The sequence below is a fragment of the Lissotriton vulgaris genome, unplaced genomic scaffold (genome assembly GCF_964263255.1).
Source record: "Lissotriton vulgaris unplaced genomic scaffold, aLisVul1.2 SCAFFOLD_1027, whole genome shotgun sequence".
In the NCBI taxonomy this organism is placed as follows: Eukaryota; Metazoa; Chordata; class Amphibia; order Caudata; family Salamandridae; genus Lissotriton; species Lissotriton vulgaris.
The window spans coordinates 683,143-708,759 of record NW_028247113.1 but is presented as its reverse complement, the minus strand read 5'-3'; positions in this window follow the sequence as shown (position 1 = coordinate 708,759).

The window sequence follows — 25,617 nt, the reverse complement described above, 5'->3', positions numbered from 1 at the left end:
GCAGGGTGTTCCAGGTCTTGGCGGCGCGAGAAGGATTTGCCTCCGCCTGTGGTTCTGCGGATGCGTGGGATGGTAGCCAGGGAGAGGTCTGCGGAGCGGAGATTCCTGTTGGGTACGTAGAAGGAGAGTCGACTTTTGAGATAGGCTGGGCCGGTCTTGTGGATTTCCTTGTGTGCGTGGATCAGGAGCTTGAAGGAGATTCTTCTGTCGACAGGGAGCCAGTGCAGGTAACTCAGGTGGGGGGTGATGTGGTTGCGGCGCGGCGCGGGACGTCAAGAATCCGGCGTGCAGAGGCATTCTGGGTTCTTTGCAGTCTGTTGATGAGCCTGGTCGGGTATCCGGCGTAGAGGGCATTTCCATAGTCGAGTCTGCTGCTGACTAGTGCCTGGGTGACTGGTTTCCTTGTCTTTGTCGGGATCCATCTGTATATTTTGCGGAGCATCCGGAGGTTGTTGAAGCAGGAGGAGGAGACAGCGTTGACTTGTTTGGTCATGGTGAGTTTCGAGTCAAGGATGACTCCCAGGTTGCATGCGTGGTTGGTGGGAACAGGGGTGGTCCCCAGTGATGTGGGCCACCAGGAATCATCCCACGCTGAGGGGTTGGGCCTGAGGATGAGGATCTCCGTCTAGTCTGTGTTCAGTTGTTTAAGGTGGCTATCCTCCATCCAGTCAGCGACGGCCTTCATTCCCTGGCGTAGGTTGGATTTGGCAGTGAGGGGGTCCTTGGTGAGGGAGAGGATCAGTTGCGTGTCGTCGGCGTAGGAGAATATGTTGAGGTCGTGATGTCGGGCGATGCGTGCGAGAAGCACCATATAGACGTTGAACAGTGTCGGGCTGAGGGAGGATCCCTGTGGGACACTGCAGATGATCTCGGAGGCTTCAGATTGGAACGGGGGGAGGCGGACTCTCTGGGTTCTGCCGGAGAGGAAGGAGGAGGTCCAGTCCAGATCCTTGTCTCGGATCCCTGCGTCGTTGAGTTGTGTGCGTAGTGTGCGATGGCAGACGTATCGAAGGCGGCGGAGAGGTCCAGGAGGATAAGGGCCGCCGTCTCGCCGTTGTCCAGTAGTACCCTGGTGTTGGCTGTGGTGGCGATGAGGGCGGTCTCGGTGCTGTGGTTGCTGCGGTAACCTGACTGGGAGGGGTCCAGGATGCTGTTGTCTTCGAGGTAGCGGGTGAGATGGATGTTGACTATCTTCTAGACCTTACCTGGGAACGGAAGCAGGGAGATGGCCCGAAAGTTTTTCAGTCGCGCGGGTCCGCCTTGGGTTTCTTCAGTAGATCGTTGATCTCAGCGTGTTTCCAGCTTTCAGGGAAGGTCGCGTTCTCGAAGGAGAGGTTGATGAGGTTGCGTAGGTGGGGTGCGATGGAGCTGCCGGCTTTGTTGAAGATGTGGTGTGGGAAAGGGTCAGACGGCGAGCCGGAGTGGATTGTGCCCATGGTCTTGACTGTGTCTTCGATGCTCACGTTGGCCCAGGTTATCAGGGGGTCGTTGTCGGTGGGGTGAGGTTGTTCCGGCGTGTTGGGGCCTGTTAGGGACACCCGGGGGTTGAAGATATCGTGGATGTCGGTAATCTTGCAGTAGAAGGAGGCGAGGGAGTCGCACAGGGCTTGCGAAGGTGGGATGTCGTTGGCGTTGGAGCTGGGGTTGGAGAGTTCCTTCACGACGTTGAAGAGCTCCTTGCTGTTGTGTGCATTGTTGTCGAGGTGGTCTTTGAAGGATGTTCTCTTGGCGGTCCTGATGAGGTGGTGGTAGTTGCGGATGGCGTCTTTGTGGGCTGTGTGGCGACTTCTCGCTGAGCCATATGTTCTCCAACTTCCGACAGGTGCGCTTTGACGCTAGGAGTTCCGGGGTGTACCAGTTGGCTCTCTTGTTAGTGTATTTGAGGGTTGGGTTTTTCAGCGGGGCTAAGGTGTTGGCGCAGTCGTCCATCCATCATGTGAGGGTGCGTGCACCCTTGTCGGTGTCGGAGGGGTTGGTCGGTGGGTTGAGCGCGAGGTTTGTCTGTAGTTGTACTTTGGTGATTTTGCCCCTGCAGCGACAGGGGATCTGTAGGGTGCGGTGAGGTATGACGGGTTTCCGGAATGTGAAGTGGATGCAGTGGTGGTCGGTTCAGGTGGGTTCGGAGATGTGGCTTAAGGAGACGTGTGGGCTCGAGGAGAAGAAGGGGTCGAGCGTGTGTCCGGCGATGAGGGCTGGCGATCTGACGAGCTGTTCCAGTCTGAGGTTGTCTATCAGGGTGGTTGAGTTGCTGTCGTTGTTGTTCTCCAGGTGGAAGTTCAGGTCTCCGAGGAGGATGTATTTGGTGGAGGTCAGTGCATACGTGCTGGTGAAGTCGGCGATGGCGTCGCAGAATTGCAGTCGGGGTCCGGGTGGTCTGTAGATGAGGGTGCCTCTTAGGGTGGTCTTGGGGTCCGAGTGGACCCTCCCTCTATTTTGGTCTAGCAGCTTCTCCTCACTTACTGGAAACCGTGACTCCAAGAAACAGTTGATTACCCTCTCTTTCCTCCTTTTGTGTATTTGTTCCTCCGCGAAATGGATCCAAAAAAGAAAAACACTTTTGCTGGATATGTCTTTTTCAAAAAAAATTCTATTCCAAAGGGTAGACGTGGGACGGAGAGAAGTGAATGGTTCAAAATGTGAAAAAATAACTAAATAAAGCAATATAGAGTGGTCACAAAGTGGCCAGATTGATTTTATTCACATCCAAACACATTAGCGCCATGTTAAAGAGTTTGCAAGTCAAGGGCTACTTTAGTTTTTTCGCCTTTCTTTGAACAACATTGTTTTCCCCGGGTGCGGTTGTATACCAGTCCTGGAGGTACTACAATACCTAGTTGATGGGTGGAGTGGGAAAAAAGTGTGTACCATGTCTCTGTTTCTGGTAATGTGGTCTTTTTAACCCCTTCGCTGCGGCGGCTATTCCGCCACAGCACTAAGGGGGTGGGACGGCCGCGCGGCGGTTCCGTGCTTGTGACGGAACCACTCCGTCACGGCTCGCGGGTGAGCTGTGCTTGTGACGGAACGGTTCCATCACGAACCCACCCGCCCATTAAATCGTCAGCGCAAGCGCGGAATTCGTGCCGCACAGGCGCGACGAGCAGGCCGTGACGGAACCGTTCCGTCACAAGCACAGCTCACCCGAGGCTTGTGACGGAACGGTTCCGTCACAAGCATGCAAGGGGTTAAACCATACTGCTTACGTTTTGTAAGGATATAAGCAATGGACTTTGTAATGGGTCCATTCAGGGCCCTGTAGTCATGTCCTTAACTTTTCAGGCAAAAGCACTAATTGATTTCTGAATAATGAGTGTAAAAGCTTTAAGTTAACCTTGCTGTTCCTTCTTACATTTCACATGCTTTACTTAATCTTGCATTCCCTTGAGTGTTTGCTCTTTCCAGGATGTCGTCACTGTTTTTTTAGGCAGTATATTGCTCTTGTTTAGTGCGTAAGTTGAATTGAGTCACATCCAGGTGTTTATAGCTGGGCACAATTAGGTTGTAGCTGAAGGCAGTGCGAGTTTCTCTCAGTGGGGCAGTATGGTGTTCAGTTTGGGAGAGGATGTGGGACTATGGTCAGAGCTGCTGAATTTGGAACTGGGTAACCAGGTTCAGCCTTCATGACCAGTCCCTCAGACCACCATCCTGAGCGAGCACATTCCCATGCTAGACCTTTGAAGGCCCCACAGGACCTTAGAACCACGGGTGTCTTAGCACCAGCAGGTGGAACCTAGCTGTGGCAAGTATGGGTTAACTTTGAAGACCTGTCCACCATAATCCATACTGAAGTTCACCTCCAGTCTTGGGGTCAGGCTTTTAAAGCAGCACACCCTAGCAACTGTGTCTCTGTCACTGATGTCACAGGACCCTTGAGAGGGGCAGCTCAAGGGCGGTCCAACCGGTGCAATCGCACAGTGCGCTGTCTTCGGTTGGGGGCATCATTTTTACAAATATGTTTTTAAAACACTTGCTGCCTCCTACCTGGCCTCCAGCAATTTTCACCAACAATAAAAATGCCATGATAAATCTGGTGATTATTGTTCTTCCTAGAGAAAGATGGAGTTTTGTCAAGTGGAATTTTTGACTCATGGAAAGGTAGCTCAGAGGGTTAATGTGCCTGCTGTAGAGAACATGTACCATGCAGATCACAAACTGCACATAATGTAAATAGGTCAGGGGTTACTGCTTTTGTCAGAGAGATCCTTTTGTTACTTGCAGTTTATAAGTTGAAATCCTAACATAGAAAAGTGCGCTATTAACTGTCATCTAAGAGCTGCATGCAAACTGCAAGGTATAAATTACAGCATTATTTTTTCCCAGTCTTTGATTATCCTAAAGTTGCAAAAAGGGCTCATTTGAATATAAATCAGTTATGGTTATTAAAGAGAACCCCCAACCATGGTATTACGTTTTAAATTCAGAATTTGTGTTTCTCCAGACCAACTACTATTAAACTATACTGCCTACCAGTATGGTTGTTATGTGACTCCTACACCTTGTAGTCCTTGGTCGTATATAACATTTCTTATACAGTAATGTACACATGCATGATTGATTGTCTCTGTGTAATGTATGTGATGTTAAGTGCTCTGACACCCTACACTGGTGTGAGTGGCGCTGTAAATCAAATGAAATGCATATGCGAGAGAGTGTGGTTATGGAGACATGAGGGGCACTGTTACAGGGTGGATTTGAAGGAATCCATGGCAGAAGTGCTCATTGGGGGGCACAAACAAACATTGTTGCACGGGGCGCCAACAGCGCTAAAGCCGGCCCTGCCCTTGAGGCCAGTCCGTCTCACCCATCAGTACCACCATTGGCCTTGCTTCAGCAGTAGTAGCGGCAACTCACCAGGGATCGGCAATTCAGGATTTGCACGCACACCAAACTAGTTTCACAAACTTCATGGTCTCTCTGCTTCATGCACGAACATTTTTAACATATGCTGTCTGCAACTGGAATTATGCAGCAATGGGGGACAAAATTATGCCAAAGTGTTGACTAAATTATGCAGCAAAAGAAGATTTTGCCTTATTTGTACCAATGCAATTATACAAATGCAGCAGTGAGAAAGGTGATCAGTCAACCATTGCAAAGAGCCCCTCCACTTCTCAGAAACACAAGTCACATTTTTTAGTAACTTTTGATCCGTTTGAGCTACAAATAATTTATTATTTAAAATCGTCAAATTATGCAGCAGATGATGCATTATGTGGCAAATAATGCAGAGCCTCAATTATATAGAAAACATTTGTAAACAAGGATATTTTTCCATTCATGTTTGAACTGCTCTTATAGAAAAAGGAAGAATTCGGATGACAGAAACTCCATGCTTGGAGACTAATGGCTTGTGATTCCACTTTTAAGCTTATTTGGGACATTTTGTGATTTGAAACATATCCCACTTTCTGAATGTCAATAACTCATATTATACCTTAAATGAACATGTATCATTGGTTGAAATTAATATCCAAATAAGCTGTAACTGGGTTGTGAAATGGGAAACAAATACTAAAAATTAGAATGATTTGCTCTATCAACCCACACCGCAGACCCCGCCCACCGACCCAATCCTTGGGTTATTCCTGCCCTCTAATTCTCCGCCCACAGTTCCCCTACTTTTTCTCCCCACTTCGACCACTGTGTACAATATAAGTTAAAGAAAGTCTGTTAAAGTGCTATGACTTGTTTATGTACAAAAAGGCAATATATTGTACTGTTACAAGTGGTATAGTGCGAGTAAGTAAAGAAAATCTTTGCAAAATTGATTTAAGGAGAGAAACAGAATTAATTGTTGTAACAGCAATATTATGTGCTTAGAGGAGTTCTGACAACTTTTGAACCCAGTGACACTGCACCTGCTGCACCATTCAAACCATGCCCCTAGTGCCTGCAAGATAACTGCATTTGTGACTGCCTGTTTAGCAGTAAAAAATAACACTATTTGGTGTTTAGAGGAGGTATGACATCTTTTGGCCAAGGTGCCACCACACCTGCTGCACCATTTAAATCATGTCCCTATTGCCTGTAAGGTAACTGCACTTGTGACTGCCTGTTTAGTAGTAAAACATTGCAATATTCGGTGTTCAGATGGGGTTCCTAGACTTTTGGGCCCCAGTGTCACTGCACCTGCTGCACCAATGAAACCATGACCCTAGTGCCTGCAAGGAAACTGCACTTGTGACTGCTTATTTAGCAGTTAAATATAGCAATAGTTGGGGTTTAGAGGAGTTCTGACAACTTTTGGCCCCGGTGCCACTGCAACTGCAGCACCATTTAAATCATTGTCCTAGTGCCTGCTAGATAACTGCACTTGTGATTGCCTGTTTAGTAGTAATATTTAGCAATATTCTGTGGTTAGTGGAGTCTCTAAAGCATTTCGCCCCGGTGCCACTGCATCTGCTGCCCCATTCAAATCAAGCCCCTCTTCACTGCTAGATAACTGCAACTTTGTCTGCCTTTATAGTAGTAAAATATAGCAATATTAGGTGTTTAGATGAGTTCTGACAACTTTTGGGCCGGTCCCAGTGCACCTGTGCACTATTCAAATCATGACCCGGTTGTCTGCAAAGTAACTGTACTTGTGACTGCCTGTTAAGTAGCAGAATATAGCAATATTAGGTGGTTAGTGGGGGGTCCCCAAAGCTTTTGGCCCTGGTGCTGCTGCACCTGCTGCACCATTCAAATCATGACCCAATTGCCTGCTAGAAAATGGCACTTGTGACTATCTTGTTTAGTAGTACCATTTAGCAATAATCTGGGATTAGTGGGGTCCCTACAGCTTTTGGTATCTGTTGCTAGCTACTTTCAACTCTGATTTGCCGTACTCGGTTGAACGCGGACAGCGACGTCCCGGGATCTCCTAATTTGCGAATCACGGAACTGTCAAATCATATATGAATATTGGATACACGTTCAATTAACTAGACGTCGCTGGAAACAGATACCCATTTGTGGGTTGGAAATATCACCACAATATAAGGCATTTTTGACTAAGAAGACATATAGCCTTGAGAGTGTTGCTGGATGATTTCCCTTGTATAGCGACGAAATATGCGTCGGCTGTCTGAAGATCAAAAGAATAAAAAGAGAATACTTTGAACAAATTGATTGTATTTAATTTATGCTCACAATCTGCATTTCCAATAACTATTGACACATGATTTTCGTGTGCTGAGGATTTTCTGTTTCTGTTCAGTTGGCTCAAGTCAGCAAATTTTGGGGAGATTTGTGGTCCTCCTCACCTTACAGCACCGAGATCAGAATAGGTTACATATATTTATACCAGTGTTATTATCCTAAGTGGCACCAATCTCCTAAAAAACAATACCACTGTCTATTTAAGCCTGCATTAGCACTATGGCTGTTTGAGACAAATTAGTGCAACCCGTCTTCATCAAAGGATAAACTCATTTAAACAATAATCTAATAAGGGCCATATGTATCAAGCAAAATTTCGATCGCAAATGCCGAAATTCGCCGGATTTCGGCGTTTGCAATCGCAATTTTGCTACGTGGTATGTATGAAGGCAAATCTGCGGGAAAAATAAGAAATCGCAAAATTTGTGATTCCTTATTTTGCAATTGCATTTAAGGAATCGCAAATTTAGCGATTCCTTAATTGGAATGCAAATTACCATCAACTTCAAGTTGGTGGTAATTTGCGATTTCTTTGAAAAATTGACTTTTTTGCATTTTTCAAAGTGCAATGTGAAGCACATACATGCCCTTAGGGCATGTATGTGCTCCACATGTGCACCCATGCTTTTTTCAGGGGAGCAACAGGGTGTCCTTTTGACACCCTTGCACCCTTGAAATTGCATTCTCAATTTGCGATTCTCTAATTGCTAATCGCAAATTGAGCATGTCTTCCCATTCATTCCTATGAGCCTCTAGACCCATAGGAATGAATGCGAAGGTATTCTTTCATTGCAAATCGCAGTTTGAGATGCGCAATTAAGGAATATGTAGGATTCGCAAAATTTATTGCAATCCTACATACATAGCATTTTGCTATTCTCAAATAGTGATTCGCAAAAAATCGCTATTTGAGAATCGCAAAAGAGGATTTTGATGCATATGGCCCCAAATCAATGGCACATTCAACAATTCACTCGCCCATTTACACTTGCACTGCATCTTCCAATCATGGACTCATGTTTACGCTCACCCGTACACACAAAATTAAACAATGTAAAAATCACTTGCACATTAAAAGAGCCAGACCCATTGGCTTTACCAATGCTTGTGCAAGGCTACTTTAGTACCTGAAAAGGAAAGCTGTGGTCCTAAATGCACAAGTACTTAACAAAGATGTAATGAAACAAAGCTGCATTAACGAGCTGAATGTGGAAGTGTTGGTTCGTCATTGCAGAACCACTTGCAGCAACCAGTTATTGTAAAATTTGAGTACAGCGCTCATTAGCTTCGATATACAACAAGTGGTCTCAACATCGTGTAGGAAGAGACACGAGGAGGAAGCCTCTGTGATTTAAAGGCTCAACATTGGTTTGAATCTGGCATGGTCAACTCAGCCTTCCATATTTCCAAGGTTGGTAAATGGATCACCATTCAATTGGGTTGTAATAGAATGTTACAATGTTCAGAAAAGGTATTAGCATAGTATGAATTGACAGAAAATAAAATGCAATAATTGTTGAATATAAATACATATTGACTTTCCGCAATCAAAAGTAATCACTGAAAGTTGCAGTTATTTCAAGGGGAAGCAGAGTTAATTTCTAAGGGTGCGCAATGTTGGTCCATAGGCACCAGCCAGATTTTGTGGAAAGCCGTAGACTATTTATACAGCTTTTATTTAGATTCACTCAACGCAAATATACCTAATGGTGATGTCTTGACATTATGGCACAACTCCATTCCATGGCACAGTGATCTAGGATCGCAGACAATAATAAACAATCTAGAATCAGATTGGCAAAACCTGATCGTGTGTGACACCATCATTAAAACACTTAGTGGGAACCCAAGCTGTCTCAGCATGTCAAGTCACGTAGTTGACAAATACAATAAAACAGAGTCATTCTTGATTTTCAGTTCTTTGATATGCAACTTCTTATTCACAATGGGAGAAGCAAACCACAAATACTAGAGTGTCATTGGGTAAAAGGCCGGCTGGGACTAGCAGAAAGGTTGACAAATGGTATCCATTCACACCTGACACTACGATATTCTCAAATTATAAGTTGATTGCTTATTGACTACAAAGGGCAACCTTTTATTTTATAAACGCTACCTTGATTCACAATTCATAACATTTAGATGTCTGAAGACTAAAAAAGTCCATCATGTTAGAACAACCAGAAAGAAGAAAGACACCTCCTAATCCTTCAGATCAGAAACCATATACACCTCGGTCCGTGGATATAAGGTAAAATGTCCCGTGTGTCTAACATTTAACTAGTCATAGGATTCACATCGCACACAAAAAAAAGTTCAGCTGCAGAACGCTTTCCGAAGTTGAAAATAACTACACTTTGAATGACGTTCGGTGGTTTAAGAGTATATTAAGCAGCGTTTTTACATTGAAACGAAGACATATCTTGCAAATGCAACATTATAGTGCAGTAAACACGTGGTGCAAGCCTGATGGCAGCCAGACATTTGACAAATAAAGGAGCACTTGGGAGTGAGGGGGAGCAGACCACAAACCAGAATATTGTGTGTAAAAGTCCGCTTTATTGAAACAGGTGCACATAACAATTAAACATCCCTGGCAAACCGCATCACAAAACTATAAACCTCACTAATACAACCGCATACATGACCCTGACCCTGCCCCTGACCCCAGCCGCCCCTAAAATCTCCTTGAACCTGCCCCCACCCACACATTACAATATTACAACACAATACAAAGCATTGCAATAAACTATAACTCCCTCAATTCAACACTTCCCTCAAACAACCTCCCCTACCTGACTCTTTCACAACTGTAAATCACCCAACATGTCTAACCGAACTCAAAATAACCTACCTACCCTTTTCCAGTCGATAATCCAACTTCAACAATGACCAAAACCTCTACCAACCCTGGCAAACTTCCAATAACCCCGCACAGCACCTGTTACAAGCAGCAATACATAGTCTAACTCCTGCACACCTGTCCCAATTAAAGCTGGACAAAAACGGAAAGGAAAAACCCGAACCCAAAAGCTGAAAAACCATAGGGTGGAAGGGAGGGCAAAAACTAACTATGCCAAATGTTCCCAGCCATCAGGTCACTAAACCTAAAATGGTGGCTGGGAGCAGGAGCCCAAAGCATTTATGCTTGGATCCGTTTCGGCTAAAAAACCAAGAAGCCCAAAACAAAATGGCAGGCCTAAAGCCCGCCCCGCCCCTCCCAAACTGCCCGGGGGAGACCTCCCTGCGGTCGGCTACCCCCCAAACCCCCTTGGGAGGGAGGGGGAGGGGGGAGCAGATCGCAAACCAGAAGATTTTGTGTAAAAGGGCACTTTATTGAAAAAGGCGCACATAACAATTGAACATACCTGGCAAACTTCCTCACAAAACTATAAACCTCAATAATACAAGCGCATACCTGACCCCGCCCGCCCCAAAAATTTCCTTCAACCCGCCCCCACTCATACATTACAATATTACAATACAATACAAATAATTGCAATAAACTATAGCCCCCTTAATTCACCACTTCCCTTAAACAACCTCCCCTTACTGCCTCCTTTACAACTGTAAATCACCCAACAAGTCTAACCAAACTTAAAATAACCTGCCTACCCCTTTCCTGTCGATAACCCAACCTCAACAATGACCAAAAACCTCTGCCAACCCTAGGAAACTTCCAATAACCCCTGCCACCCAGAAAGTGTGGGGGGGGGGGGGGACTGCCACCCCACCTTTCTGCCCCCCAAATAGGAAGCCATGAGCCTCTCTATGCTGAATGCTTCTGGACATTTAGACACCTAGATAAAACCTCCCTGATTTCCAATAAATAAAGGTCCATGCCCATCCTGGACAAATGCACCCCGTTGTCTCTGAAAAATTCCACTGAGTCAAACCGTATATCCTTGTGACTCACTCTGCCAACACCCACACCTCTACAAAACCTGGACATCTCCGCGTTGACCTTATTAGCCTTGTCATTGGCCTTAAGGTTCACGGCACCTCTCCACACCCTCCGAGGCACCAACTCTGTCCACAATACGTGGCAACCGGACCATTGCTCCTTCAACCGTGTCAAATCCTGTTTCATCGCCTTCATTAGGACAATTCCCTTGTCCCTACACAAATCATTTTCACCTAAATGGATTAAAACATTGGGGCACCTGCCCCCGACCTCCACCTGTTTAAGAAAGCAATTAGATGTGTATGTGGCGAGGGGGTGTCCCCGAAAATGGGTGGAAGTATGGTCCAACTGGAACGATTACAGGGGGGGTATCTGCGAGCCTCCGTCTACCACGCAGGCGCGCGCAGAAGATCTGTAAGAATCCTAACGACCTTGTGGTTCCAGGTGCTTAGAGCTGGGAAGTACAATTGCATCGCCTGTGCAGAGGTGAACTTACCGTGCTCGACGAGATGACCGTGTGGGGGGGTGGGGGGGTTTGTTCGATTGTTGGGGTTCATTTTACGATATTCTTGAAACGTACGCTCATGTTTATGGCTATAAAAAATGGAAAATCAGACCTACACTATCCTTCTCTGAACAGTGTGACACCTGCACTTTACCACGCCGCCGTGCCCCCGGGATGACGGCTTTGGGCTGTGTAATATCTGAAGCAATGCACGTGTTACGTACTGCGTGGCCAGCCCGAGGGGTTGTAGGCTGGAATCTGTGTACCATGGACGATCAAAATAAAGGTCTAAAAAAAAAAAAAAAAAAAAAAAAAAAAAAAAGAAGTAGGAGAAAATACTGGCCGTATATTAGCTAAAATGATCCGACAAAATGAGGTGGCTAACCAATAGATAGTATTTAGGACGAGGCAGGGCAAATCCACGATAAACCAGAAGAAGTCTTGGAAGTTTTTTGCCTATTCTATAGCAAATTATATAAGGACGAGTTAATGTTATACCTCTGAATCTTTTCTGGATTTCATCGCCAGCACTGGATTGACTACATTAACATCAGACCAGCTTGCAGAGTTAGACGAAGATATAACATGGGAAAAAATTGAGGCTGCTATTCTCTCACTCGTGCTTTGTAAGGCAGTGGGCCCAGATGGCATTCCCTTAAAATTCTTCAGGATGTTTCGGCACCTTTTGAAGGAAGATCTGATGCTAGCACAGAGGGGTAATGCCCTGGCATCTTGGTGGAACTCTACTATCATAGCCTTTCTGAAAAAAGAAAAAAACACTTTTGATGCCTGCCTCATATCGGCCCACATGCCTAATTAATGCCGATAGTGAAATGTATTCAAAGATCCTAGCCTCACAGATATCTGGTATAATTTAATCTATTGTGTTGAATTCCCAAACACTGATTTATTCCGAACCGCGATACTACGGACCATGTCCGCCATCTAATTGCTCTTGTAGATTGGGCTCAGGCAACTGAGTCCACAATGGGGGTCACCCTGTTGAATGCCGAAAAGGCATTCAACAGGGTGGCCTGGCCATATCTATGGGATCTTCTTTCAGACGGGTTTTGGTCCCAAGATGATCTCTGCTCTGAAGGTTCTCCATTTCTCTCCAACAACCTCTATTCAGTTGGCTGGCTAGAAATTAGCCCCTTTCTCTATATTTTGTGGGACACGGCAAGGTTGTCCGTGTTCCCCACTTTTATTTGCTTTGTATATAGATGTGTTTCTGAATAAGTTAAATCGGGCTGAAAATTAATAAACCCGTTCAAGTCTCTCACATGTATTATAGAGCTCTCGCTTACGCGGATGATATTGTCGTGGTAACCACTGACATTAATAGGGCGGTGCCAGCGATAGCGGATCTAGCAGGTCAGTTTGGAACCTTTTCGGGGTACAAACTGAATATTTCTAAGACCCAAATTCTCCATGTTGGCCTGGGCCCCCCACAGAATATTAGAACTGCTACAGAAGTTACTTAGGTTTTCGAATCCCACTTCCTCTTTCTAATATTCCTGTTATAAATATAAACTTGGTTCTGAAAAAAGCCAATTCAATGCTGGAGAGATTAGACCATCTTCATCTATCTCTTTATGGGCATGCTAATGTTTTAAAGATGGTATTACCCAAGCTTCTTTATATGTTTCGAACTATACCGCTTGAGTTCCCTCTTAGTTGTTTTAAACAGCTAGAAAGGATGTTGGCAAGATTTTTATGGGGTTACCATCGTCAAAGACGGGCATACAAAAAGATGATTTTGCCGAACGATCGGGGATGCTGGGGCATACCGCACTTTGTTTTATTATCTGGCGTTCTTCTTGCAGTTTATCAATCCATTAGTGATAGGCGACAGGGCCCGAATCTTGCCGTGTCACTCTCCTTCAATTTATGAATTTGGACTGGGGGAGGCGTGCAGGGGTTGTTTAGTCAAAACTATAGAACCCAGTTATTTAAAAAAAAAACTAAATTCAAGATTTTGAAACCAGGATATGCTGTTTGGAGATGTATCAAGCGTTACCTTGGCCTCCCAAAGATTAGCGCCTATACACCTTTGGCAGCACCAGATATCTTACCTTTAATTTTTCGAGACTCCATAACTAATAGGTGGCGCTTCAATCTATTTCAATGTCTGGGTGATTTATTGCAAGACGAACATTTTGCTTCTTTTGCAGAGCTACAAAACAAATTTGGATTGCCAAAACATGATTTTTTTAAGTTCTTACAGATTCGTAGTGATCTTAATACTCTAGGTCCCCAGGGAGAATTCCAACTGAGGAGAATTCCGCTTATTGAGAGCATGCCTAGGAAAACATAGATCGGTCAATTCTATGCACATCTTATGTTATCACTTCCTGATCATCTAGAGTACTGTCAAAATAAATAGGCAACAAAATTGGGAGTTAATATTGAGGAATCAATAAGCTTAGCAAGTAGGGTCCTGATGCTAGGAAGGATGCGTACCCAACATTACATGGCTCTATATGATCTGTGTTATACGCCCGGAAAGATTGCCAAATGGGGAACAACTGTTGGGATTACTTGTAGTAGATGTGGCGAAGTCGCTGCTGATGCTCTGCATATGTTTTTTGCTTGTTCAAAATTAGCCAACTTATTTTTGTATATCGAACAATTTTTGGGCATATTATTGGGTACACCTTTAATCATAACTGGGCAATTGGTTATGATAGGTGTAACCTCAGACGGATCTTTTCTTTTTCTGAGTTCAGGAAAAGCTTTCTCTTCATTTGTATGGCGTTAGTGCGCGCATGTATCACTAATGACTGGATTAGTCCTGTTCCTCCTTTTTTTTTTTTTTTCATAGCGTGCTCGCCTCTTAGCAATGTATAATTTGAAATTTGCTTTATTTAGGACCAAGGGCCGAAAAAAGAGGTCCATTGGCATTAAGATTTGGGCTCCAGTTCAGATTGGCTATAAGGGAAATTGTTTTGTATCTTGTTTTGTATCTGCTGTTTTTTTTTTTTTTTCTTCTCTTGTACTTTAATTTCTGTTATGTGATAACCTGTATTTTCTATTTTGTCTTCCTAGCAAAAATGGTTAAAAAATCCAATAAAAAAAAAAGTATAAAAAAAAAAAAAGAAAGCAATTAGTTCCCTCCAGAGCATCAATCCTTTCCTATGCCATACAATTTTAAACAAACCATCATTAAAACCTAAATGTGACCCACAATAACTCCAGCACGCCTGGACGTGAGCCCATTTTACAAAGGAGTGTCCCACTATGCATGTGGAAAGGTCTTCCGCTTGAGGGCCGGCCACTGAACCTGAAATGAGAGAACATGGCAAGAGCCTCATAAACAGGGGGATGAGGCATGTACTTCCCCGCATTCCGTCTAACATAGTGCTGAAAGTATTAAGATGACCAGCTCCCCAGCCACATTATATCGCCAGTTGACCAACCCAGGTTACTTGCTTCTGTTGCAGCCCCAATCCGAAAGGAATGCGTCCCGTAACAAGCCCCCTCCAAACAAATGCTGTTTAATGCCTTTCTCAAAACCATGCACAGCTGATAGTCCGTTAACCTCCGCCCATTGTCATGTTTCAAAACCGCCTTCTCCCCAGAGCTGCCCGACAACACATTGCAGCGGGTACGTCGCCCTTGTCACCTGTGCTTCCAACTTAATCCCCTTTCCGCTCCCCCTCTTATCCATTTTAGATTTACCCAACCAAATATGGATACCGGATTCCAAAGGGGTCACATCCCGCCATCGCACTCCCCCTCCCTTGTTGCCCAGCAATTCGATACTCGAAATGCCCCGAAAAACATCCACACCATCAGTGCGGAGAACATACATGTCTCAAAACCATCTCAGCATACCACTGGTAAAGCCTCAAGCAACCTGGTTAACGTTTGCCAAGATAGAGGGCTCTGCACTGAATCCCCCCCCCCCCTTTCCCTGGCCCATCCCTCTAGCATCCTCCTCCCCACTTCACCCGCCGACGGAGAATAGCCCCATAAAAGCTTCCCCATGAATGCTTTGCCTGTCAATTTCCCGGAGATGGTAACCCTAGTAAGACCCTGATCAATGCGGTCTAAAATAAACTGAATGACATCTTCAGACCAGACCGCGCCGCAGATGCTAAGATTTCCTTCCAGGATAGTTGATATGCTGACCATGTGGATGCTGACAACGAGCCTACCACCAACTGTAACATCCTATGTTTCCTACGTACCACAGATGTGTGGGCATTGGGGTCGGTGTCCTGGCCACCTCCTTGGCCAGCCCACGGAATCTCCCCCACAGTGAACGAGACAAAGCATCAGCTATGTCATTGTCCACACCAGGTACATGCAATGCCCTAAACGCAATATTGTGTTGAAGGCATCCCAACACAAAGACTTGTAACAATTTTAGTATTTGCTCGTCCCTTGCGGACTGTCTGGTCACAATCTCCAGCGCTGCCATGTTGTCAATCCGAAACAAGACCTTCTTGCGAGCCAGCTCCAGTGCCCAAAGTGTCAGTGCCACTACTAAAGGGGAAAGTTCCAGGAAGGCTACGCTCCTTCCCCCATCCTTCCACTGCAGCGGCCGCTGCTCCGCACACCGTATACCCTGCCAAAACAGGCCAAAGCCTTCGCTGCCTGCCGCATCAGAAAAACTTTGAACATCTCAATTGACGCCAACCTCCCTTGCCAAAGGCACTACGTTAAAGGATTACGGAAAAACTGTCCACATGCGCAAATCCTCCTTCACACCCACTGACCAGCGTACGTGATGGTGAGGTAGATGATGCCCTGCCAGTGCTCACCCAAGCCTCCTGCAAAAAGTCCACCCTCCCTGACCAGCCTGCATGCAAAATTGAGATGGCCTGAAAGCACCTGTAACTTTCTGTTTAGAGACCATCCTCTCCAATAGCTCTAGCATTTTCTCCTTCTTATCTGCTGGCAAGCGAGCCCACATAGCCACAGAATCAATTTCGATACCCTAAAAAGACAGAGCCATGCTGGGTCCCATTGTCTTTTCAGGTGCTAAGGGGACCCCCAGTTCATCCATGAGCTCATGGAAAGTGTCCACTGCTGCCTGGCATTCCGTGGAGCTGGTGAACTGACAAAGAAGAAAACATGCAAGTAGTGTGTCACCCCATTGTGACCTGTACACGGCGTGAAATACCACTGCAAATAGGTGCTAAAACATTCAAACTATGCGCACGACATAGAGCAACTCATCGGTAAAGCTTTGTCCATGTACCATTTACCCTCGAAATGGATACCCAGAAGATCCCAATTATCTGGATGGACTGGAAGCAACCGAAATGCTGACTTTATGTCACATTTTGCCATTGTTGCAGTTGTGCCCGCTGTCACTACCAGTGACATGGCCATGTCAACTGAAGAATATGAAACTGAGGCCGCCTCCTCAATAAAATCATTAACCGAGGCCCGTCAAATAATGAATCAATCTGTACTGCCCTGCCGCTTTTATGGGTACTACCCCGATTGGCGAGACAATTAGGTTGTCTGTTGGCCAATCCTCAAAAGGGCCTGCCATCCTCCCTTCCTGCACCTCCTTGTTCAATTTGTCCTGCACCACTTGCCTGTGTTCTTCTGCTGGTTTGAGGTTATCTGCCCACCGCCTCTGCCTGGGACCCAGATAACCGACCTGAAATCCCCATCGAAACCCCTGTGAAAGAACCCGCTGTGCCCTCATATCCCCATACCCCCGCAGGCCCTCCTCCATCTTTTCCGGGTTAACTGGTATATGTGCCCTTGGGCTCACAACCCTGTGGTCCTTTTCCCCCTCTGCTGTTCTGAAATTGCTGGGATTGTCCCCACGCGCTGACACCTGATTTCTGCTACTGCTGGCCCCCTTGTTGCCGTCTACCCCAACAGTTGACTAAGGCATGTCGACTGCTACAGTTTGAGCACTCATAGCAAAACCTGCAATACTCTCGCGTGCACATGCCCTTGTTAAAATCCCGATTCAGAAAAGGGGGTGGTGATGAACAGAGTGTCTGAATTAAGCAGACCACTCTTACCCAGTCCAAAGATCAGGGCTTGATCCATCACCGTTATTTATCTCACTGCACCATCCCAGCTCAGAACCTGGCTATATGCAAATAAGTCTGTCCCTGGCCCAGTGCATCATGGGAACAGGGCAGACTAAACTACCAAGCCAATTCTTCACCAGAAAGGAGACAAGCTACCGGGACCGGTTTCTGGCATTTCAGCCGTCTTCGGCCCGGCTTGCTTGAATCCTGATGGTGCAGTGAGAAAGGGACTCATGTCTGAGTATACCCTGCCACACCTATAGTGGCCAAAATCGATTCAGAAAAGGGGGTGGTGATGAACAGAGTGTCTGAATTAGGCAGACCACTCTTACCCAGTCCAAAGATCAGGGCTTGATCCATCACCGTTATTTATCTCACTGCACCATCCCAGCTCAGAACCTGGCTATATGCAAATCAGTCTGTCCCTGGCCCAGTGCATCATGGGAACAGGGCAGACTAAACTACCAAGCCAATTCTTCACCAGAAAGGAGACAAGCTACCGGGACCGGTTTCTGGCATTTCAGCCGTCTTCGGCCCGGCTTGCTTGAATCCTGATGGTGCAGTGAGAAAGGGACTCATGTCTGAGTATACCCTGCCACACCTATAGTGGCCAAAATTGATTCAGAAAAGGGGGTGGTGATGAACAGAGTGTCTGAATTAGGCAGACCACTCTTACCCAGTCCAAAGATCAGGGCTTGATCCATCACCGTTATTTATCTCACTGCACCATCCCAGCTCAGAACCTGGCTTGTTAAAATCCCAGCATGCACCTCCTGCATCAGACTGTGTCACAGCCGCGCCCCCCAACCCTCCCCGGGTGGGCTTCTCCTGAAAGGGCTGGTAGACTATCAGAAAACCACTCGCTGTAAATATCATTTTACCCCCTTTCGCTGCCCCCATAGTATGCTGCCATAGATCTGTGTTCAATTACACCCATTTCGCTTCTGGGTTCCATGCCATTCGGGCCCGAAACTCTTCATCATACTGCGCCCATGCATATCCACTCCCAGTGATCTGCGCCTTCCTAATTACATTCATGTATCTAAACATTGCAACGCAGCACTCCGGGAACTTCTCACAATACACACTGCCATAAATCAAAAATGCTGCGGTCTGATTACCTTTTCATCAATGGCGCTTTAGGCCTTTTCGCCAGCTCATGTTCTTCCTCCTTAGAGCCCTCTTTTGACCGTACCTCCCTGTGTAATAGCTTTAGCATATCCTCATATTCCCCCTTCCAGATGCGCTCTTTGGTTGTCAACATTAGATGGACCCCCAAGGGTTTCGTCACTCCCATATAAGGGAGCTTCTTAATTTTCAAGTCCTTACTCTCCAGGGGCTCTTTTCCGTCCCCCACAACTGCTTGGGTGTTGGTCCTCCTCTCAACTTTGGTACTACTCGGGCCCCCCATCCCGTGTCCCCACACCAATATCCACAACGTATTTACCTTTTTGTAAGCACCCATCAGTCCCCCCTCAACCCCCCTCCTCCCCCGTCCCCACAGACACCATCCTAGACCTATCCTGCACTCTAACAGCCTTACCTGGCTCTAAGGAGGGTGCACACTCCGGCGCCCATCACCTGGCCACTGACTCTCTCCCTTCCTCAACCTGCGGAGACCTCACCGGGTGACTGCATTCACTTCTTGCCTTCCCGTCTGGTGCCTGTAAAACACTAGAGGACACTTCTTCAATCAACTCCCCTTCTTCTGGGCTCTCCTCATCATAATCCAAAACAATCAGCTCTTCCACCTGGAGCCATTCACGGGACCTCTTGTCTCTGCTGGCCTAAGGCCTTACAAGACCACACATGTCCCTCTTGTGGAGGGGCTGACTATACCCGCAGGTACCCCCCCAAACCATCCACTCCCTCCAAGAGATTCCTTGCCGGTGCTGCGGTCCACCTAGAAATGTGTTGCCTTGGGGCCAGCTAGATCGTTCTGGGCCTTTGTGTGTTGGCCGTGTCATGCTCCTCCACCGGTACCAGGTGCGTTGTGCGCGGCTCCACCCTCCCATCACCGCCGTTCACGTGGGCCGCCCCCTAGCCCTGCCAAGTCAGCTGCACCACAACACTCCTTGCCCTGCAACAAAAACGTTTGGACTAATGTGCTGGGTCCCTCACTCCTAAACCCTGCACATATCCCCCACGTGCCCTGCGACGAAGCCCCACACCGCACCAGGTTAACCTGCCCTAACTTCTCTTCCGTCCCCCCTCCTTCTCGCTCCACTCCAGCATGGCCGATACCATGGCAGAAGCGGGGACCAACCCTAAAACCGCCCCCACCAATCCCCCCCTGTTGAGAACCCCCCAACCTGCATCCCAGACGGCGGTACAGGCACTCCCCATGACTTCCCCCCGCGTGGCCCCTCACCTCCTCTGCCCAGATGGAAAACACATCAAGGCCCTCCCATGCCGGCCCCCCTGCGGTTCCAAGTCGCACTGAAAATTCACCCGGACCCGGCCTACCACCCCCAACCCCCTCCTTGTCCCCCAAGTCCAACAACTACCCTGCCCCCCTATGGATCCTCCCGCCCAACTGGGTGGCAGGGCCACCCTGGAGGCCCCCTCCAGGTTCCCGGAAATATTAGGCTCCCACATCGGGCCCTCCCATCCTCCCAAGTATGCCCACTCGCCGTTCCCCCTTGAGCTCCCCCAAAGAACCAGTCTCACACAGACCCGCTCTCCATAAACTTGCTGACCCGCCTGCTGCCCCACCAAAGTGGGCCACAACTGCCCCAACTCCCATAAAGCTCTCAACCTGAGCACTCCCATCCACTCCTAGAAGGATCTGCACCCCTTCAAGCCCTGAAGAACTGCCTCCTGCCTCCGCGAATGCAGCCACCCACCCTTCGCTCTCCTCCCAGCAGCTCCCCCCTCCCTTCTACCGAGCAAACTCAAATGGTGGTTCAGCTGAGTGCCCGCCCGCTTCCCCCTTCGGATACCCAGGCCCCAAGTAGCCGCCAGATAAGTGCCGCCTGCAGTCCCGGCCTCCCCACCCCACGCGATGCCTCCCCGCCAACGCGGGCGCAGAGCCAGCCCAGAGGCCATGAACGGCTCCCGGGACTCTTCCGATACTGCTGCCCGCTTCAGAGCGGACCTCATGCCAGAGCACTGAGGCCCGCTCCCGACTCCCAAAACTGGCGCAACCTCCTCGCCCCGCCCCGCACCACAGATACAGGGGCTGCCCTTCTTGCCACGCAGGTGTCCCCTTTCACTCACCAATGATACTCGGCGCCTTTTGTGGGAGGTACAAGCAGCTACGGCCACCGAAATACCTGCGGAGGCCTGCCGCACCGGTGCGACGGCCTGCCGCCTCCCCCACGACCAAATCCATTCGACCGGCCTCAGTGAGAAGCCGCAGAGCTTCAAGGACGCGATAATCCTCCATCCTCAGCTGCAGTAGGAATATCAGGGCCCTACAAACACTAGAAAAGACAAATTGGAGTCCTACACACCTACAACTACCACAAACTAACTACCCCAAATGCTACCAGACGCCAGGTCACCAAACCTAAAATGGTGGCTGGGAGCAGGAGCCCAAGGCATTTATGCTTGGGTTCCGTTTGGGCTACAAAACAAAGAAGCCCGCCCCCCACCCCTCCCAAACCGCCCGGGGGGGAGACCTCCCTGCGGTCGGCTACCCCCAAACCCTACTTGCAAGTAAACAGGGAAGCCATAAAGAGCACATGGGCTGCATACTTGTCAGCCTGAGTTTTCTAGCTCCATGATAGCTTTCGTGATTCCTAAGATGTCTGGTACCAAACATCTTGTCTTATTAAATCCTTGCCTATACCAGTATTGGATTTATTAACACATTCACACAAGAGACCCTGCTAGAGGGTCCCCTGAAAACCTACTGACCGTCTATGTTGTCCCAGACTAGTTTTAGCCAGCCTGCCATCACCAGACATACTTCTGGACCCATGAGTTGAGAGCCAGAGCTCTCTGGGACCAGAGAAAAGGCCTGCTCTTGGTGGAGGTGGTCACACCTTCCGCCCAGTAGGATCTGCCTCGGCAGATGCAGGAACTTCAAAGGACATGCCACCTTTGAACCCTCCAACCAGCCCTACGCTATTAGAATCAGATGGTGACCCCTTCAGTCTTGCTCTGCTTTCGGCGGGGGACTGGCGGGAAATTAGGTAAAGTAGGAGGTGGGTCTACCTTCACCCTAGACCACCCCCCAGGCAGAGCAGGCGAGGTATACCCCCCTTTTCACTATCCGTCATTATGACAATGGGGATAGTAGCCTATTAAGAGTCAGGTTGTGCCCACCCCCACGTGGGTTGAGCATAAAGAGGGTGTAGGTGCCCTACAGGTAGGCAGCCCATTGGCTCCCAGCTAGCCCCCTCTGAAATCACCCCTAAATTCAGTATTTAAGTGGCTCCCCGAGAACTTGACTTCAGATTCAACAGACACAAGAAGAAGACCGCTGCAGTTCAAGAACCGAGATCCGCCGCAGAAGAAACTGGCACAAACGCCAGCCACAGCTCAAGACTCAACCCCTGCAACCTGCTGTCCTTCCTGACACCTGTGAGGCCTCCTAGAAACCCCGGAGCCCTTCAGCCTTCTGCAAATTGCCACAAACCTCCCTTTGAGTTGCAATCTCTAGTCCCCGGCAACTGCCAGTAAAGAACTACGGTGATTGAGGATTAACACTTGTGTCGACGTGACTCACCACGGTAAAGAAACTTTGCAGGATTCGGAGAAGATGGCGGCCGGCTACGAGAGCTCGGTCGTGAGCTCCCCGCTCTCTCACAAATAAAGCAAAAAACCCGCTAGAGCAGGACTAGAGCCATAATATGCCTACAAAGTTGTAAAAATCCAAATACTCGAAGAGGCAGTTTAAAAAAAAAATAACGAGGTAAACCTACCAGAGGAAAAATGAAGGGTTGGAAGGTCGAAGAGTAGAGGCAGAGTAGAGGCGGAGCAGTGGAGCACAGGGTGGAGCTGCCCTGGGATATGTGCGGAAGGAGTGGGGCGAGCTGTTCCGGGTCAGCGTAGGCGACGCACACCAGCAGCAGCAGGGAAAGACCGCTATACCAGCAAGCTGCAGCAAGCTGTGCTACACAAAGGGAGAAGTGAGCAGAAAGTGAAAGTGGAGGCGATAGGGGTCCCACGCTGCTGCGTCATCCCTGTGTGGGCTGAGGCAGCTACTGCGCATCAAACCTGCCAAAGAGCCGCGGCATGAGTAGCATACAGGGGCAGAGCGTCTGAACCCCCCTCCTTGCTACAAAAAAGGAAGGGACAATCAGAGGCATCAAACTTCACGGGTAAGTGAAGAAGAGGGGGGTCAGAACAACACTGCATTTGGGGGCAAGGCACACAGTGTACAGAATGCCAATGCCAAGACTCATGCCAAACTATTTGTAATCCGAGGGTCGTATCTAGGGAGCAGAGCAGGGGGACTTCCACGTCAAAATATATAATCTACTCAAGTTGGTCACATCAAACCGAGTTACAGGCTAAACCACAAACTAAACCACAGTTTGTAGAGCTGGAATTGGAAATAAAGTTGGAGCAGGGGAAGGTGGTAAAAGTGGTAAAAGTGGCAAACACTGAAGGAAACACTGAAGCTAAGGTACCAACAGCCCCACAGGGGCTAAATGTAACAAAAACAACAGTAAAACATCAATGGGAAGTCACAGGCTATTCTTTAACAAGCAGATATTCCCCAGTGGAGAAAGGGGAGCCAGAACATCCTCCAGAGATAGTAAAATTATACGCACAAAGTAAAAACTCCCCACCTACCTCTGATACATCCCCCCTGTTGTCCTTAAAAGTGAAAGAAAGAAGAAGAGACAAACCACAGCAGGGAAAATACAACACCCTACATCTAGAGCGAGTCAGGCCAAGTTTAAGACATTGGGTTTGACTAAACAAAATATAACAACCCCCTTAAAGTCTTTTTTCAAAGTATAGGAGTCCCAGAAGGTGGAAAAATATCATAGTAAAACCCAAATTAGAAGACAGGTAGAGACTCCAAGAGAGGAAATAGCAGGAAAAATGTCAACAGTTAGCAACAGCACCAGGTATAGCATTTTAGAAACGCTCGACCAACAAGAGCTAATAACGGACACCACAAAATCTGCCATAGATATTGCTACCGCCAAGAATCCTGAGGACATCCCCATTCGACAAGAAAACATGGAAACTATGGAAAACATGATGACCACATTGATGAGAGAAATGAGATCCAACTTTGCGCCATCAGAAAAAACACAGATAAAAATTCAGGAAGAATGTGAGGTAATGGACCAGAAAATTAATACGCTCACGGAGAGAGTTACTTCAGTAGAATTGGAAGTAGGGGTGTTAAGCAAAAGGGTGGGGGAAAATAAGAGGGAAATAGACCAGCTCAAAGCTTCAGATAAAATTCTATTCGACAGATTGGAATCGATGGAAAACCAGGCAAGGAGAAAATCTTAGAATCCTAAATGTCCCTGAAGGTCTGGAGGGTGAGGACATTAATGCCTTTAACGATCAAATTACTTAGTGAAATAATACCCTGGAAAAAGTCTGTGATCCCGCAGAGGACATCCAGAGAGTACATCGGGACCCATTTGGGAGGAATAAGATTAGGAAAAATCCAAGGAAGATCCTCATGCACTTTAAGACCTACACACTTAAAGAAAGAATATTAAGTGAGGGCCTGAAAGCAGGTTCATTCTCCCAAAGCAATTGGTTGTGTAGATTTACATCAGATATTTCAAAGGCAGCGCAGGACAGGCAATGGCAGCTTGGCCAATACATACAACAGCTGAAATTACTAGGTGCAACAGTCCAAATGCGATTCCCTGCAGCTCTAAGAATAATGTGGCACAACATTAGAGACCCTACGGAGGTAGAATGCTTCCTAGAACAAAATAAATCACAAATGTAGGAGCAAATAAGGATCAAGGAGGACAGAGTAAGAAAAATTAGATAAAAGTGCGAGGAGCAAGGAGCTCAAAAAGGGGCCATGGAACGCCCAAGAAGAGATAGGGGAGGCTTCTGCGGGGTGGGGGGGCACAAAGAAGAAAATTGTAAAAACAAAAAAATACACAGTGGGGAGCAAAACGGGGAAAAATAGACAAAAAACAACATGTCCAAATTAAGCATTATAAGGGAGAAGGAGCCCAGTCATGCGTAACAGAAAACAGGAAGGGGCCACTAACTAGATTGATGCAAAATGAAGTAGGGTAATGTCGGTTTAAATAATCTCATGGAATGTTAACGGACTCAGGTTAAGGAAAAGAAGGGCCAAAATATTGGAAAACCTAAAAATAGTAGATTACAATATAATGATATTGCAAGAAACACACTTACTAAAAGAAGAATGGGAGAAATTCCTTAAAACTTAAAAGTGGTTAGATAGGGGGGTATGCACGAATCATCATCATCATCATTAATTCTTTATTTCGGTTAAGTAACCATGAAAGAGTACAATGCAATATTGAAAACATCATATACTGGTAATCCAAAGAAAAACTGTTTAGCACATGCATATATACTGAGCATTTGTATATATAAAAGAATTGGCTAATAACGGGATCAGGTTTTAGAAGGATTCAAATTCTTGGAGTACAGTATAAATCCATCAATCGAGGTAATACAGAATTAAAAAATTGATTAATACGATAAATATTTTTCTTTTATAAAAATGTTTGGCAGATACCAGAGACAGCATTGTAAAAGTACAGTTAATTAAAGTTTGAGTCTAGGAGGTCTGGAACCATTTTACAAGGGACAATTGGGACTTGAATATATGGGGGTAGCTGTAGTACCAATACATTTTATTTAGCACACTGAGAGTTGGTACAGATCCTAAGAGTACTGCTACATTTTTAGACCTTTTTTCTTCCTAACTATTGCTACTGCAAGAAGGAACCGACTCAGACTAAATACTATGGTCTGTGAGGTGTCCCTTTTAAATACTCTTTCCCCCTCTTTGATTTTCCGGAAACCTAAAAGAAGGCAAATAGGCTTAATCAACTTCCTCCTTGCTTGTAGATATGCAGGGCATATAAATAGGACGTGAGCCTCGTCCTCCTTAACGCCCATATCACATAGTTCACAAAGATCAG